This window comes from Xenopus tropicalis, chromosome 7 (assembly GCF_000004195.4).
Source record: "Xenopus tropicalis strain Nigerian chromosome 7, UCB_Xtro_10.0, whole genome shotgun sequence".
Taxonomy (NCBI): Eukaryota; Metazoa; Chordata; class Amphibia; order Anura; family Pipidae; genus Xenopus; species Xenopus tropicalis.
In genome coordinates this window covers 76,996,910-77,010,793 of record NC_030683.2, presented here as the reverse complement: position 1 = coordinate 77,010,793, position 13,884 = coordinate 76,996,910, and the positions used below count along the sequence as shown (strand labels likewise).

Genomic DNA, 13,884 nt, shown 5'->3' with positions numbered 1-13,884 from the left:
TAGGCCTTAATTTTCCCCCCTAACCTTGTGTTTTTCTGTCTGTCTTTTAGGACCTGACTGATTTAGATCTTATGTGAACCTGTGTGGGCCACTTTCTCTCTTGATATGGGGATACTATAATTCCAGCTTTAGAGTACCAAGAACTCAGTTGTCAATGCAAAACATTTGTGCTGTAATAGCATTCTTTTATCCCATTTTTTTCAGGCAAACTGGTGAACCAACGGCAACACCATTGACTTCTGCTGCTTTTTCAGCCCCAAATCCAATAGAACTGGCTCCAGAAACAGAAGCAATCTATCCACTGCCCTGTCTGTTAAGAAGTGAACCTATGGATGAATCTACCATGCTAAGGTGATTAATTATTTTACGCCTGTGGATACTATCTTGCCAGTACCAAGGACTCTGTCAATGTGAAACATTTCTGCTGTAATAGCCTTCTTGTATCCTATTTATTTCAGGGAAACTATTAAACCAGTAGAAACACCCTCGACTGCTGCTGCTTCAGTCCCAGAGCCAGATCAATCTGCTATGCTAAGGTGATTCTTTCTTTTAGTACTGAACTGGTTAACAACTTTTACACATCAAAGTCTTGATCTGTTTAATATGTTGTATATATTCTCATTATTTTACAGCTTTGTGACTACAGAAGTGGTGTCGCTTCAACCTGCCATAGACATCTCAACACAAACAGACCTTTCCCATGCTGTTCCAGTTGCACCAGAAACATCCATTTGTTTAGAAGAGGAGCGAGGAGCAGCAGAACACATGGATAACATAGAGCAAGAAGACATGGACATTGTTGACAACCCAGAGGAAGATCCTAGCTTGCAGAGGTAATATATTTACTTGTATTTTATGCTAATTTACATGTTCTGTGACTAGCAAGTGGTAGTGAGAAGGGGGGCTGCTCCAGTCTAACAAATATTACTGTAGGCCGGTGGTGTCCATTTGAGATTCTGTGCACTTGAAATGCCCAGGCCTGTTTTTAATCACAGTCCACGCCTGTATTCAACCATACACTTTTTTTTTATAGATCCGCCCCACCCCCCAATTTAAAAACATCCATCATCCCCTAACATTTAGTTATGCAGACCAGGCTCCTGCTTTACAGCGGACCCTCAGTCTCCAAATTAAGTTTAGCTAATAACTGAATATTGCTGATATTGACAGGCGAGCCCATCTGGCTAGAACTAGAAACATGTTGCAGGTAACTTATTTGAAACTGCTAGAAGAGAGAGATCTAGATCCAAACTTGAGGAGACAATGCATTTAGATGAATATTTTCTTTTTATTTTAGATAGCTGGCACTGATTCTTGTATATTTATGTGCACTCTTTTGAAAATAATACAGGGCTGCGAATATGAAGTGGACTTCCGAAACAAGACTGAAAATGAAGGAAGCTTGATTGTACAATCGGCATTCATTGAATTCCCCACTCCTGAAAGCGTTCACAAATTTCCTGACCCATACATTGGGTGTGACTAGGTACAAGCAGGAGGTGAGTAACTTACAAAATGAATGGTTTATTGACTTCTAATATTTAGCCTAGTCATCATTTTCATTCCAGTTTAAAGTGATACTGACACGAAAAAACTACTTTTCAAAATATGAATATACATAAAAAGCTACCTATAGGTCGTGTTGACGTTTTTTTGCTGACAGGTTTGGTTTTGCAAGTAATTGTTACTTGAAGTTCCTAAACCTGACTGTTTTGCCAACCTGACTGTCCCTTCCCAGCCTGTCAGTTACAGCTCCTAATGCAAACAGACAAATATGGCCGCCCCCTCATAGAGGAACACAGGGGATCAGACAGGTAATGTAAACGCCTCACGCAAATATTTTTATGGCAAAATTATAAAGTTCTTGCAAAGACAATGTTATGATATATGTAAAAAAAAGATTTACTTTCTAGTGTCAGTATCTCTTTAATATGTCTCCTTCAGCTTTTTGAGGCCTGTCATTTCATCATGTTTTTATTTACTTAGCCTTTGCATTGATGGGGTAGCTCTTGGTATGGGGTGGAAAAGAATGCTGTTAATACCCTAATGCTTTATTATGTGCACTTGTGTTGTATTTCTCCAAGGCTGCCCGTCTGGTTTCAGGGCACAGTCCCCCCCCCCCCTTTGTCCACAAGGGGTGCCTGGGGGGGTTGGTCTTACTAATTATCTATAGATAATTATATATTTAGATATTTGTGTTCTTTTTAGGTGGAAGATGTGGCGAGGTTCCTGTATTTTATGAACCCACAAGATGCCAATTTGGCATTTGTAAAAGACCTCCAAAGGACCAATGAGTTTTTCTCAAAACTGCAAGAGATTGTCACGCACCAGACCTTGTTCAACTATTTGAAGCATGTGAGGTGATGTGTAAACTTCCAGATAGACAACACAAATTTGTTCTCATCTGATCCATCTATATACAATGCCTGCAACAACTTTATCAAAGCCACCGACGCCCTTAAAAAAAGTCTCAGTAAGGGAATATCGTGGGAAGTTGTCAAGAAAAGGTAATACCACATGGTCTATATTGACGTTTCCTTTCAGCCCTCTGCTTTTTAGAAGCATGAATAACTTTTTTTTTTTTAACAGGTACGCTTCCTTGACCCATATAATGAGGCTATTGTCCACAGCAAAAGCCACATTTTTGAAAGCCCTGGATGCCGCTAAAAAAGACGATATAGATAACATAAAATTTGAGATCGTACATTACTTGGAGGCATTGCTGGTTCTGAAGCACTTGCAGAGACCAGGGGTTGTACAGAATATGTCAGTAAGTACATATTGCCTTAAGGACTTTGGTAAAATGTTAACAGAGTAAATCATTCTCCAAAACAACCCTTTCTCCTAGGTCACCGAATGAAAAACGGTTTGATATGTTTGATTGTCATTGGAGTAGCAGAGCACAAGACAGCAACGCAACAAGTGGCCGATTTCGCATTGACAGAGGAGGAAAAATGGTAATTTAAATAAAATTGTGTTGAAATTGATAGACAACTGTAGGAAAGCATTGTGATTATATTGTTTTGCTTCTAGTGGTTCGATGTGTATTATCAACATGTGAGACCAAGACTGGTGCATGACAACTCCCCCACTGACATTTTTTTTCAAGTGGGAAGATGATTCCTAATGTTTCAAATGACCTGTGGCGTTACCACCGAAGGTAAATTGTCAAGCCTACACCTATAGAAGGTTTCACTGGGGAATGTCTGAAATACTGTATATGGAGGCTCTCACTGTCCATTTCTCAATAATTGCTTTTTTGTGTTCCAATTTTAGGTCCTACCGGGAGAAAACACTCGATGACATATGCCACGCGTATCTGCTGGTCTCTGGGGCAGGTGCAGACAGCAGTCAGTCAAGCAGGCACCTCAAGGTAAAACTTACACACCGCTTTTCTTTTAACCTGCTCCTTTGTGTAACAAATACAATTGCACATAGAATTGATTTTAACTTTTCTTTTTAAAGAAGTGTGGAAGCTCCAACTGTTGTGGAAAACCCTCTGGCAACATCTTTGGAAAGTGGACGTAACCCAGTTGAAAACCAGCAGGAAGTCCAGTATGCCTCCTCCTACAATCTAATTGTCTCATCTCCCTTTCTATGTGGTGTTTCTCTCTTTACCTCTGCATTCCTTGTTCTTCTCTAATCTCTCTCGCCGTCTAAAAATTTTTGTTTTCTTCATGCTTTTTATAGAAGCCGAGGATGCACACCACCACCACCTTTGGAAGATGAAAGTGACCCTGAGGACCAAGAGTACCACCCACAGGAAGATGAGTATGCCTCACCCTTGCAATGCCTCCTTCCCCACTCTTTCTGCCTCCTTTTCTCTGTGGTCTCTTAAATGTGTTTTTGTTTACATTCTCTTTGTAGAAGTGATGAAATGTGCACATCTTCAGAAACTGAATAGGACCTAGAGGACTACCAACAGGAAGTGGAGTATGTGTTCCTGTGGTCACTCCTTCACATCTTCTTATGTCTCCTCTTTATTTCTCTGGTTCTATTTCTCTAAAATGTGTTGGGTTTTTTATTCTCTCATTCCTGTTGTAGTGATGAACCACGCACATCCCATTCAAGAAGACATACAGAGACACGCCAAATGGAAGCAGCGTAGGTCTTACCTGTCCTCTGCCATTTCACTTTTTATTCCGCCTCCTCACTCTTGGATTCTCTTCTGTTTCTCTTCCCGTCTTCCAGTTCCTTCCCCTTTGCCTGTCTTTCTGTGTAATTTTGTATATACATCCAGTGAGAAAAGGCAGCTCAATATCTCTCTCTCTCTCTCTCTATATCTATATCTATTATATATTCAGAAAAGCGATTCGCACTCACGATTACTGTAGAATAGTGCCCGGGTGCCGCTTGGGAAATATCAAATATACTTAACTGCTAATGAGCGCACTCCAGGGTCTTTAGCTTAAAAAATTTGATCTTTATTTCAAAGTTGCCATCATATCAACATTTCGGCTCTGGCCTAGAGCCTTTCTCTTTCTTGAGAAAGGCTCTCTAGGCCAGAGCCAAAACGTTGATATGATGGCAACTTTGAAATAAAGATCGAATTTTTTAAGCTAAAGACCCTGGAGTGCGCTCATTAGCAGTTAAATATATATATATAATTTTTTTTTTTTTTTAATTATTATTATTTTTTTTAAATAGAGAGGAATTCAAGAAGACACCAACATCAGGGAGAGGAAGTTTCTCTTTTTTTTTTTTTTTTGCTTCTCTGTATCTCTGCTTTATTTTGTTTCTATCCTTTTTTTTCTTTTTCTTTCTGCTTTCTGTGTTCACAGATTCTTCCGTTTATAGAACGGAAGAATCAAGCATGCCCGATTCAAGATGCAGAAGACGGAGAGAAACACACAAACAGGAGGATGTGTAAGTTTTATCTTATGTATCATTTTTCTCCATCCTATTTCACTGCCTCCTCTTACTTTGTGGCTACTCTTTTCTAGCTCTTTCACTTGCCCTTCAGTCATGCCCCTTTGCCCCTGTCTGTGTTAAAACATAAAACAATCCGCTTAAATATTCGTACATTGTTTTTAAAGAACTGAAGAACCTCAGACGTCCCAGCCACAAATTAGAAGACGTCCAGAAACACACCAACAGAAGAAAGTGTAAGTCATATTTCTCCACTGCAATTTTACTCCTTCCTATTTCTCCTCTTTTTTTCCCCTCTAGGTTTACTCCATCCTATTTCACTGCCTCCTTTTACATTGGGGCTTTTCTTTTCCAGCTCTCACTTGCCCTCCGGTCATGTGGCTTTTCTACTTTCTCTATGTCTCTAATTTACTTCTTCAGCTATCCCCCCTTGTTTCTCTCTGTAACACATAAAACTGCCCGGGTAAATGTGTGTCCTTTGTTTTTACAGGAAAAAAGAACTTAACCCATCATGTTCATGTCAAAACATGTTAATTGACACAGGCCTTTCAAGAGAAGATTTGTTTGGTGTGATTTTAAGAGATATTCCCTCTAAGAATAGATTGTGATCCTCCAGACCTAAACAAATGGAGGAGTCTTTCCCCAGAGCATTGGTTATACCTTTCTGACCGATGGTGGAAAACACAAAATCTAATGCGAAGGGACTATGTAGCCGGTAAGATTTTTCTGTATTTACTTTTGAAACTTATGCATACACTGTTTACACATGGATGGGCAATAACAGATGTATTAATGTGATGTTTCTCCTCCTTTAATAACAAGAGTATTTCCAGAATCAGCAACATAGTGAGGCCCAGATTAAGAGGTTCTTTCAAAGGGAGCAGTGGAATGTGAATTTGCCGAGTATACCTGAGATTCTGAAGAAAATAAGCGCTTCATTGCATTGAAGGATATCTAAGCTAAACTGCAAAAGTATAGTTATTCTCCGTTTGCACTGTGACTTAACTTTCACCTCCTACATCTTTCTCTCTTGTAACATATGAATTTATGCTGGAAAAAGATATGTGCATTTATTATCTACACTTCTGCTATCTTTTGTAATATGTTGTATATACTTTTAGGACAGTTCAGTTCATCAATCATTAAACACAGTACGTGTTGTATATATTTAGGGCAGAAAAAAGATGGAAAGCAAGCATATTGGAGATCACCATCGATTGAAGGATATTGTAGCATATTGGAGCTCACCATCATGTTTAGCTGGAAAAAGATAAGTACATGTATTCTCTTCGTACTGTCTCTCACCATCTGTTTTATCTCTGTTTTACTCTCCCATGTAAGCAAAATTGCAATACACATTATATGTTATGAAGTAGTCAGCACTGGAGAGATGAAGAGAATGACAGATGTGTTAGACTTTGGACAGTGTTCCTGAACCCATCATAATGACATCTCAACAGACAGGATGTTTTAAGAAATGAAAAACCATTATGGATGAATTACTTTAATGACCCTTAAAAATTCTCCACTTAGAAATTTCCCACTTAGTAACTTCCACTTTTCACCTTTTTAATTCTTCTCTCTCTTTCTCTCCCTGTCTCCCCTCTGTTGAACTATTGGTCAGCAGAACTGTAATACATGATTTTTTTTTTAGCTTTCAAGAAGCACAGACAGTAGTGGAAAGATGGAGACACAGGGATCTCTTAAAGAGCTGGACCTGTAAGTATAATTTGTATATGTACATCTACTCTACTCGTGTCTACATAGTAGTATGTGTTCATATTTTAAATCTGAACTGTTTTTTTTTTTTTTTTATTAATACAGACCTGGTGACTCAGAAGGAGAACAATGCAGAGCCCATGACTGATGACAATGTTTATGGTGATGAAGATGACGGCAATGAAGATCTAGAGACCGAGACATGCAGTCTTGTTGGAGGGCTGGACCAGTGAGTTAACTTACACAAGCATAGTTATGCTGTGTCCATGTGTCTATGCTACAGATTTTAAATCATTTCTAAATGTTTTTTTCTTTTCTTTGGACTAGGAGCAAGACAGATTGTCACATCACGTTAAAGACTCAGTTTGGTCGAGGGAAAACATCTGATTGCCATAAGTGGGGACAGTAGTGCAGAGATGAAAGAAACTGAAAACATGGACTAATTCTGTTTTTAAATAATTGACAATGACATCACATTAAAGACTCAGTTTGGTCCAGAGAAAACATCCGATCGCCATAAGTGGGGTCAGGGAGGAATTTTTTCTTTAAGTTTAAACTGGCTGGGTTTTTTGGTTTCACTTCCTTCTGGACCATGGAATAAAATATTTACTGATCCTTAAAGTTTGTTAATTCTTTTGTTATGCAATTCTTGTAATTTGAAATAAAATACAACTGCTACATTACTGAATACCTGCTTCTTAACTTGAATTCACCAGGTCAGTTAAAACAACCTGCATGCCCCCTGCATGCCTTTCCAAACATCACTGGGGATCTGGGTGAGGTGTGCTTCTACCAAGTTAACCAGACTTACCACATTTGTATACCATCCACAGCATACCTGTACAGTTTTGGGACCCAGGGATCTTTGTTTTTGGGTACAGAGTTTTATTTATAACTCCAGCTGGAAATCATGGTTACACCTCTGGAAATGGTCTGTAAGACTGGTGATTTGCCTGTCTGTATGTGTATGACCCCTGAAATTTCCAAAGAAAGCAGTCTAGTCCTCCAAAAACATGCCAGACTAATTTTGGTACCCGCAGAATGTATTTGGCTGGGAGAAGCACCAACTCAAGGGCACTCTTTAAAGGTGCCCATACACTAGATTTATACTATTATATCTAATATTGTTACTGTTTTTCTATATCTAGTACAGCAAAGCAAGAAAAATGCAGACACAAGGCATTTGCTTGATATAAAACAATGATGATTTTATTGTACAATGCTCTGAGGAAAATTGACCTAAAGATGTAACTAAAGATGGCCATACAAACATCATGCCGCAAAAGTGCTTACCAAAGATAGTGACTGCCCCATTTGCAAATGGCACTGGGAGATAGTAGACCTTACACAATTTTCTAAATTTCACATCAAGTTCTTTTACAATATACACCCACATTACAGCAAGTGATTCAGAGCTAAAAATTGGTGATGGGCATACACTTGTCAGTGAGCAAAGAGGCCTGATTGAACATACTCACATCCAAGGCTACCATGCCCATCTAACTAGGGCACACATTTCAATACGAGAACCTACTGTGCAGTGAGCGTGAATCAACAACACATAATATGGTGCATGCAGATTGGCAATGGGCATACACCTGTCAGAATGCCAAGAGGAACGAATGAACATACTCTACTTCATAACCCTTGGCATTGAAACTGGGGCACACAGAATATGGTGTACACAGTCACAATATATTATAATGTTACAGCAAGTGATTCATAGCTGGAGATTGACGATGGGCATACACCTGTCAGACTGGCAAGGGACTTGAATGAACATACTCACATGCAAGGCTACCTTGCCCTTCTATCTGGGGCACACATTTGTATAAGAGAACCTACCTACTGTGCAGTGGTGTGCGTGATTCAGAGCTTGAGATTGACGATGGGCATAACATACTCACTTCAAGGCTACCTTGCCATTCTAACTGGGGCACACATTTCTGTAAGAGAACCACTGTGCATACAGTTTGAAATTGGCGATGAAGCTTGAAATTGGTGATGAGTGGGCATCTGTCAGAAGGGCAAGTAGCTGGCATGAACATACTCACATCCAGGCTTGCCCTTCTAACTGGGGCACACATACAGGTACAACAATAAAAACTAACAGCAAGTGATGCAGACCAGGAGATTGGCGATGAGAGTGCCCCTGTTAGAAAGACAAGACTGAGGAATTAACATACTCACATCCTTGCTACCTTGCCTTTCTAACTGGGGCAGACATTTCTATTACAGAACCACCTTTGCAGTGGTGGGCGTGATTCAGCAACATCGAATATGTTTAATACAGGTTGGTGATGGGCATACACCTGTCAGAAGACCAAGAGGTATGAATGAACATACTATACTTCATAACCGCTTGCCCTTCTAACTGGGGCACACATTTCTATAAGAGAAGTTACTGTGCAGTGGTGATCGTGATTCAGAAACACATAGCATGGTACATACAGTTACAATATACACTCACATTACAGCAAGTGATTCAGAGCTGGAGATTGGCTATTGGTGGTAGTAGTAGTAGCAGCAGCAGCAGCAGCAGTAGTAGTAGTAAGTGGTAGTAGTAGCAACAAGGAATGGTAGTAGTAAGTTGTTAAAGTAGTAGTAGTAGTAGCCACTGTTGTAGTTTAGTTGTTGTAGAAGAAAGTGGTAGTAGTAAGTAGTTGTAAAATAGTAGGGAGTAGTAAGTAGTTGTAGTAAGTGGTGGTAGTAGTTATAGTAGTAAGTGGTGGTGGTAGTTGTAAGTAGTAGTGAGTGGTAGTTGTAGGTAGTAGTAGTAGTAGTAAGTGGTGGTGGTAGTAGTAATAGTGGGTAGTAGTAGTAGTAGTAGTAAGTGGTAGTGGTAAATGGTAGTAATAAATGGTAGTAGTAGTAGTAAGTGGTGGTGGTAGTAGTAGTTGAAGTAGTAATATGGTACATGTTCAGCAACACAGAATATGGTACATACAGCTACAATATACACCCACATTACAGCAAGCGATTCAGAGGTGGAGATTGATGATGGGGTTACAGCAAGCGATTCAGAGCTGAAGATTGGCGATGGGCATAAACCTGTCAGAGTGGTAAGGTAATTTAAATGAACCTACTCCCATCTAAGGCTACCTTGCCCCTCTAACTGGGAAACACATTTCTATAAGAGAACTTACTGTGCAGTGGTGATCGTGATTTAGCAACACATAACATGGTACATACAGTTAAAATATACACTCACGTTACAGCAAGTGATTCAGAGCTGGAGACTGGCTATTAGTGATAGTAGTAGTAATAGAAGCAGTAACAGTAGTAGTAAGTGGTAGTAGTAGCAACAAGTAATTGTAGTAGTAAGTTGTAATAGTAGTAGTAGTAGGTAGTAGCCAATGTTGTAGTTAGTTGTAGTAGAAGAAAGTAGTAGTAGTAAGTAGTTGTAGTAGTAAAAGAGTAGGTAGTAGTAAGTAGTTGTAGTAAGTGGTGGTGGTAGTAGTGGTTATAGTAGTAGGTAGTAGTAAGTGGTGGTGGTGGCAGTAGTAAGTAGTAATGAGTGGTAGTTGTAGGTAGTAGTAATAGTAGGTAGTAGTAGTAGTAGTAAGTGGTAGTGGTAAATGGTAGTGGTGAATGGTAGTAATAAATGGTGGTGGTAGTAGTAGTAGTAAGTGGTGGTAGTAGTAGCTGAAGTAGTAATATGGTACATACAAGTTACAATATACACCCACATTACAGCAAGTGTGCACCTGTCTCAAAAGCAAGTAGCCGTGCATGAACATACTCACATCCAGGCTACCTTGCCCTTCTAACTGGGGCACACATTTTTGTTAGAGAAACTGTGGTGGAGATTGGTGATGGGGGATGGTTGTGTGCCTGTGAGAAGGGCAAGATATTATGATGAACATCAGTCACATCAATATTACCTTGCACTTCTAACAGGGGAACACACTGAATTGAATATGGTGCATACAGTTACAATATACACTCACGTTAAAGCAAGGGATTAAGAGCTGAAGAATTCTATGCTTACCATGTATCTATGAGGCAGCAACATATGCCACAGGGTTGTAGAACAGACACTTATATAAAAAAAACATAAACATACTCCTAAAAACATAAAAATACTGCTCCCCCTAGTATCCTCCAGCTCCCTCCCAGTGTCCTCCCCAGCATCCCCCTTAAAGGAGAAGGAAAGGGTAAGTCACTTGGGGGTGCCCAAATGTTAGGCACCCCCAAGTGACTTAAATCACCTACCTTTTACCCCGGGCTGGTGCCCCTGATAGGAGAGAACTGCACCAGCCCGGGGTAGCTGTGATCGCTTCCTCCTTCCTGCCTCACGTGCGCGCGCATGCGCAGTAGAGTGAAAAGCCGAACTTAAACTATAAAGTCGGCTTTTCACTCTAATGCGTATGTGCTGGTCCCGGGAATTTGCCGGCAGAACGAAGCAGGAAGGAGAAAGCGCTCGCTACAGGTACAAGGTAGGCAATTTAAGTAACATTTTGGCAACCCCAAGTGACTTAGCACCCCCCAGAATCCTCCCCAATATCCTTCAGCTCTGACACAACGTCCTTCCCAGCGCCCCCCTGCTCCCCCACCACCTGTCTGCTGTGTCTGTCCGCTTCCTCCGGCTGTGTCCTCCGGCTCTTCTTCTCCCCGTGACGTCACACTCACGTCTCTCAGGAGCACCGCAGCTTCTGCACCTAAATGAATGGAACAGAGCGGTAAGTAAAAGTAAGTGGTAGTAGTAAGAGTAGGTAGTAGTAGAAGTAGTATTTGTTAGTGGTAGTGGTAAATGGGCTGGGCTCCCCTTCCTGATTGCCCCCATGTACCTGTGCCATCATAAAGCCCCTATGTACCTGTGCCAACAGCCATTACATTGCCCCATGTATTTGTGCCAACGGCCATTGCCACCATGTTCCTGTGCCAGTGGCCAGCATATTGCCCCCTCATCTGTACTTGTGCCAGCAGCAGCCAATCATATTGCCCCAAGCCCCCCAATCTGTAACTGTGCCAGAAGCCATCATATTGCCTCAAGCCTCCAATTGGTACCTGTGCCAGCAGCAGACAATTCTTCCTATTGCTACCAAGCCCCCAATCTGTACCCATGCCAGCAGCCATCATATTGCCCCATGTATTTGTGCCAACAGAACAGCCATCATATTGCCCCCATGTATTTGTGCCAACAGCCTTCATATTGCCCACATGCATTTGTGCCAACAGCCATCATACTGCCCCATGTATTTGTGCCAACAGCCATCATATTGCCCCCATGTATTTGTGCCAACAGCCATCATATTGCCCCCATGTATTTGTGCCAACAGCCATCATGTTGCCCCATGTATTTGTGCCAACAGACATCATACTGCCCCCATATATTTGTGCCAACAGCCATAATACTGCCCCCATATATTTGTGCTCCACATTAAGTTCCTCCAGCTCACACCAGCATCCTACCGCACATCCTTCAGTGTAGACTACTGCCCCCACCGCCTTCCTGCTGTGTGTTACTCACGGGTCAGAAGGATAACACGCAGGCAGGATGGCGCGCAGACAGAAAGGCGCACAGACAAAATGGCCATAGACTGAATGGTTCAGAGCAGTGACGTCATTAAGGTTTCGCACGGCAGCGTGTAGGCGCACCGCCCTTTCAAAATAAAATTTAGAAAGTGATGGATCAATAGCAGCTGGCCCATATACCTCCTGCAAGGATCCTAGGGGGGGGTTGGAAGATGCAAGGGGGGAGGTGGAAGAAGTTAAGGGGGAGCTGATAAATAAATATAATAATATTATATATATATATATATATATATATATATTTACAGACATTGGGATGGTGGTAAATTAATCCATCTATGTTCCCACATATGTTCTATTGTTCCCACACATGTAGAAGCTCTTTTGCCTGTCTGTGCATGAGTATTGATCTTCCTTACAAGGTATGAGTCCAATTTTCTTTGTGCTGAACCCTTACCATGTCCTACACCTTTCCTGCTAATTTCAAGATTTTGCCATGCACAGCTTTCCTAATATTAATTTCTAAAGTTTTGAAGTACAAGCCAAATGGCGATAACGTGCATGATTCATGATTTATTCATGATCGTGCTGGCTGCCAATCCTTTTAACACAGAAACTTGAAACTTGGCCTGTTTATAGCTGGTGACACCATAAAGTCATGTGCTAAATTTCAGTTCTTTACCATGTACGGTTTCCGAGACTCACTAAAGAGTTTTCGCTTCAGATTAGGCCTTGTCCCCGAAATGGCATTTTTTAAAAAATATACTGTGACAGCTCCTTTAAGCATGGAAGGCTGAAATTTGAATCACTCCTTTAGAAAAGCTTCTCACACAACTTCAGCAAATGTGAAGTGTGTGAAGCAATTGGTTCTTTAGATATTCACTGTCAAAAGCTGTGAGGTGACCAAAAACACTCAATTTTGAGTCCTATCGACGCCCGTAGATAGTGCACTATGCGAGGGAAACTTGTGAGTAAGGTGTTAAATTGTTCCTCTTGAGGAGACCTTCAAATCCCCACATTTTTGTCTATCAGTAATGGTGACTTGGTGATTTTAGCTTTCTTTATGCATTATTGCAATCCCCATTCACAGATATATAGAGGGGTCACATAAAGATGCCATCTGTGGAGTGTCTATTGTTCCCTCTCATGTTGTAATGCCAAAAATGGAAGTGAATTTGAGAATTGTTTATTGATCTTCCTTACAAGGTATGAGTCCAGTTTATTTTTCTGCTGAACCCTTTCTATGTCCTGCACCTCTCCTGCTAATTTCAAGATTTTGCCATGCACAGTTTTCATAATATTAATTTCTAATATTTTTAAAGTCCAAGCAAAATGGCGATAATGCACAGGATTCAATTGTGCTGGCTGCCAATTCTTTAAATGCAGAAGCTTAAAACTTGGCCTGTTTATAGCTGGTGACACCATAAAGTTGTGTGCTAAATTTCAGGTCTCTACCATGTACCGTTTCTGAGACTCACTAAAAAGTTTTCGCTTCAGAGTAGGCCTTGTCCCCTCAATGGCAGGTTTTTTTTAAAAAAAAGATCCTGCGATGGCTTCTTTAAGCATGGGAGGCTGAAATTTGAATCACTCCTCTAAGAAAGCTTCTTACACAACTTCAGCAAATTTGAAGTGTGTGAAGCAATTGGTTCTTTAGAAATTCACTGTCAAAAGCTGTGAGGTGACCAAAAACGCTCAATTTTGAGTCCTATCGATGCCCATAGATAGCGCACCATGCGATGGAAACTTGTGACTCCGGTGTTAAATTGTTCCTCTTGAGGAGACCTTCAAATCCCCATGTTTTTGTCTATCCGTAATGGTTTC

General features: G+C 40.8%; 2 long non-coding RNA genes across 4 annotated transcripts; both read left to right on the top strand.

The window, feature by feature from the left end:
• The first annotated feature begins 1,402 nt into the window (after positions 1-1,402).
• On the top strand, positions 1,403-3,369 carry LOC101733679. The gene is made up of 6 exons (XR_004223677.1): positions 1,403-1,499; positions 2,209-2,507; positions 2,590-2,770; positions 2,849-2,957; positions 3,034-3,160; positions 3,277-3,369. It is a non-coding gene; the product is annotated as an uncharacterized LOC101733679 (long non-coding RNA).
• Positions 3,370-3,902: 533 nt separating this feature from the next.
• On the top strand, positions 3,903-7,276 carry LOC116412333. 3 transcript variants are annotated; one of them, XR_004223674.1, is made up of 9 exons: positions 3,903-3,933; positions 4,045-4,104; positions 4,798-4,866; positions 5,037-5,105; positions 5,360-5,584; positions 5,692-5,841; positions 6,042-6,588; positions 6,694-6,817; positions 6,916-7,276. It is a non-coding gene; the product is annotated as an uncharacterized LOC116412333 (long non-coding RNA). The 3 variants fall into 3 exon arrangements; XR_004223676.1 differs by lacking the exon at positions 5,692-5,841; XR_004223675.1 differs by lacking the exon at positions 4,045-4,104 and having other exon boundaries at positions 3,913-3,933.
• The last annotated feature ends 6,608 nt before the right edge of the window (positions 7,277-13,884 follow it).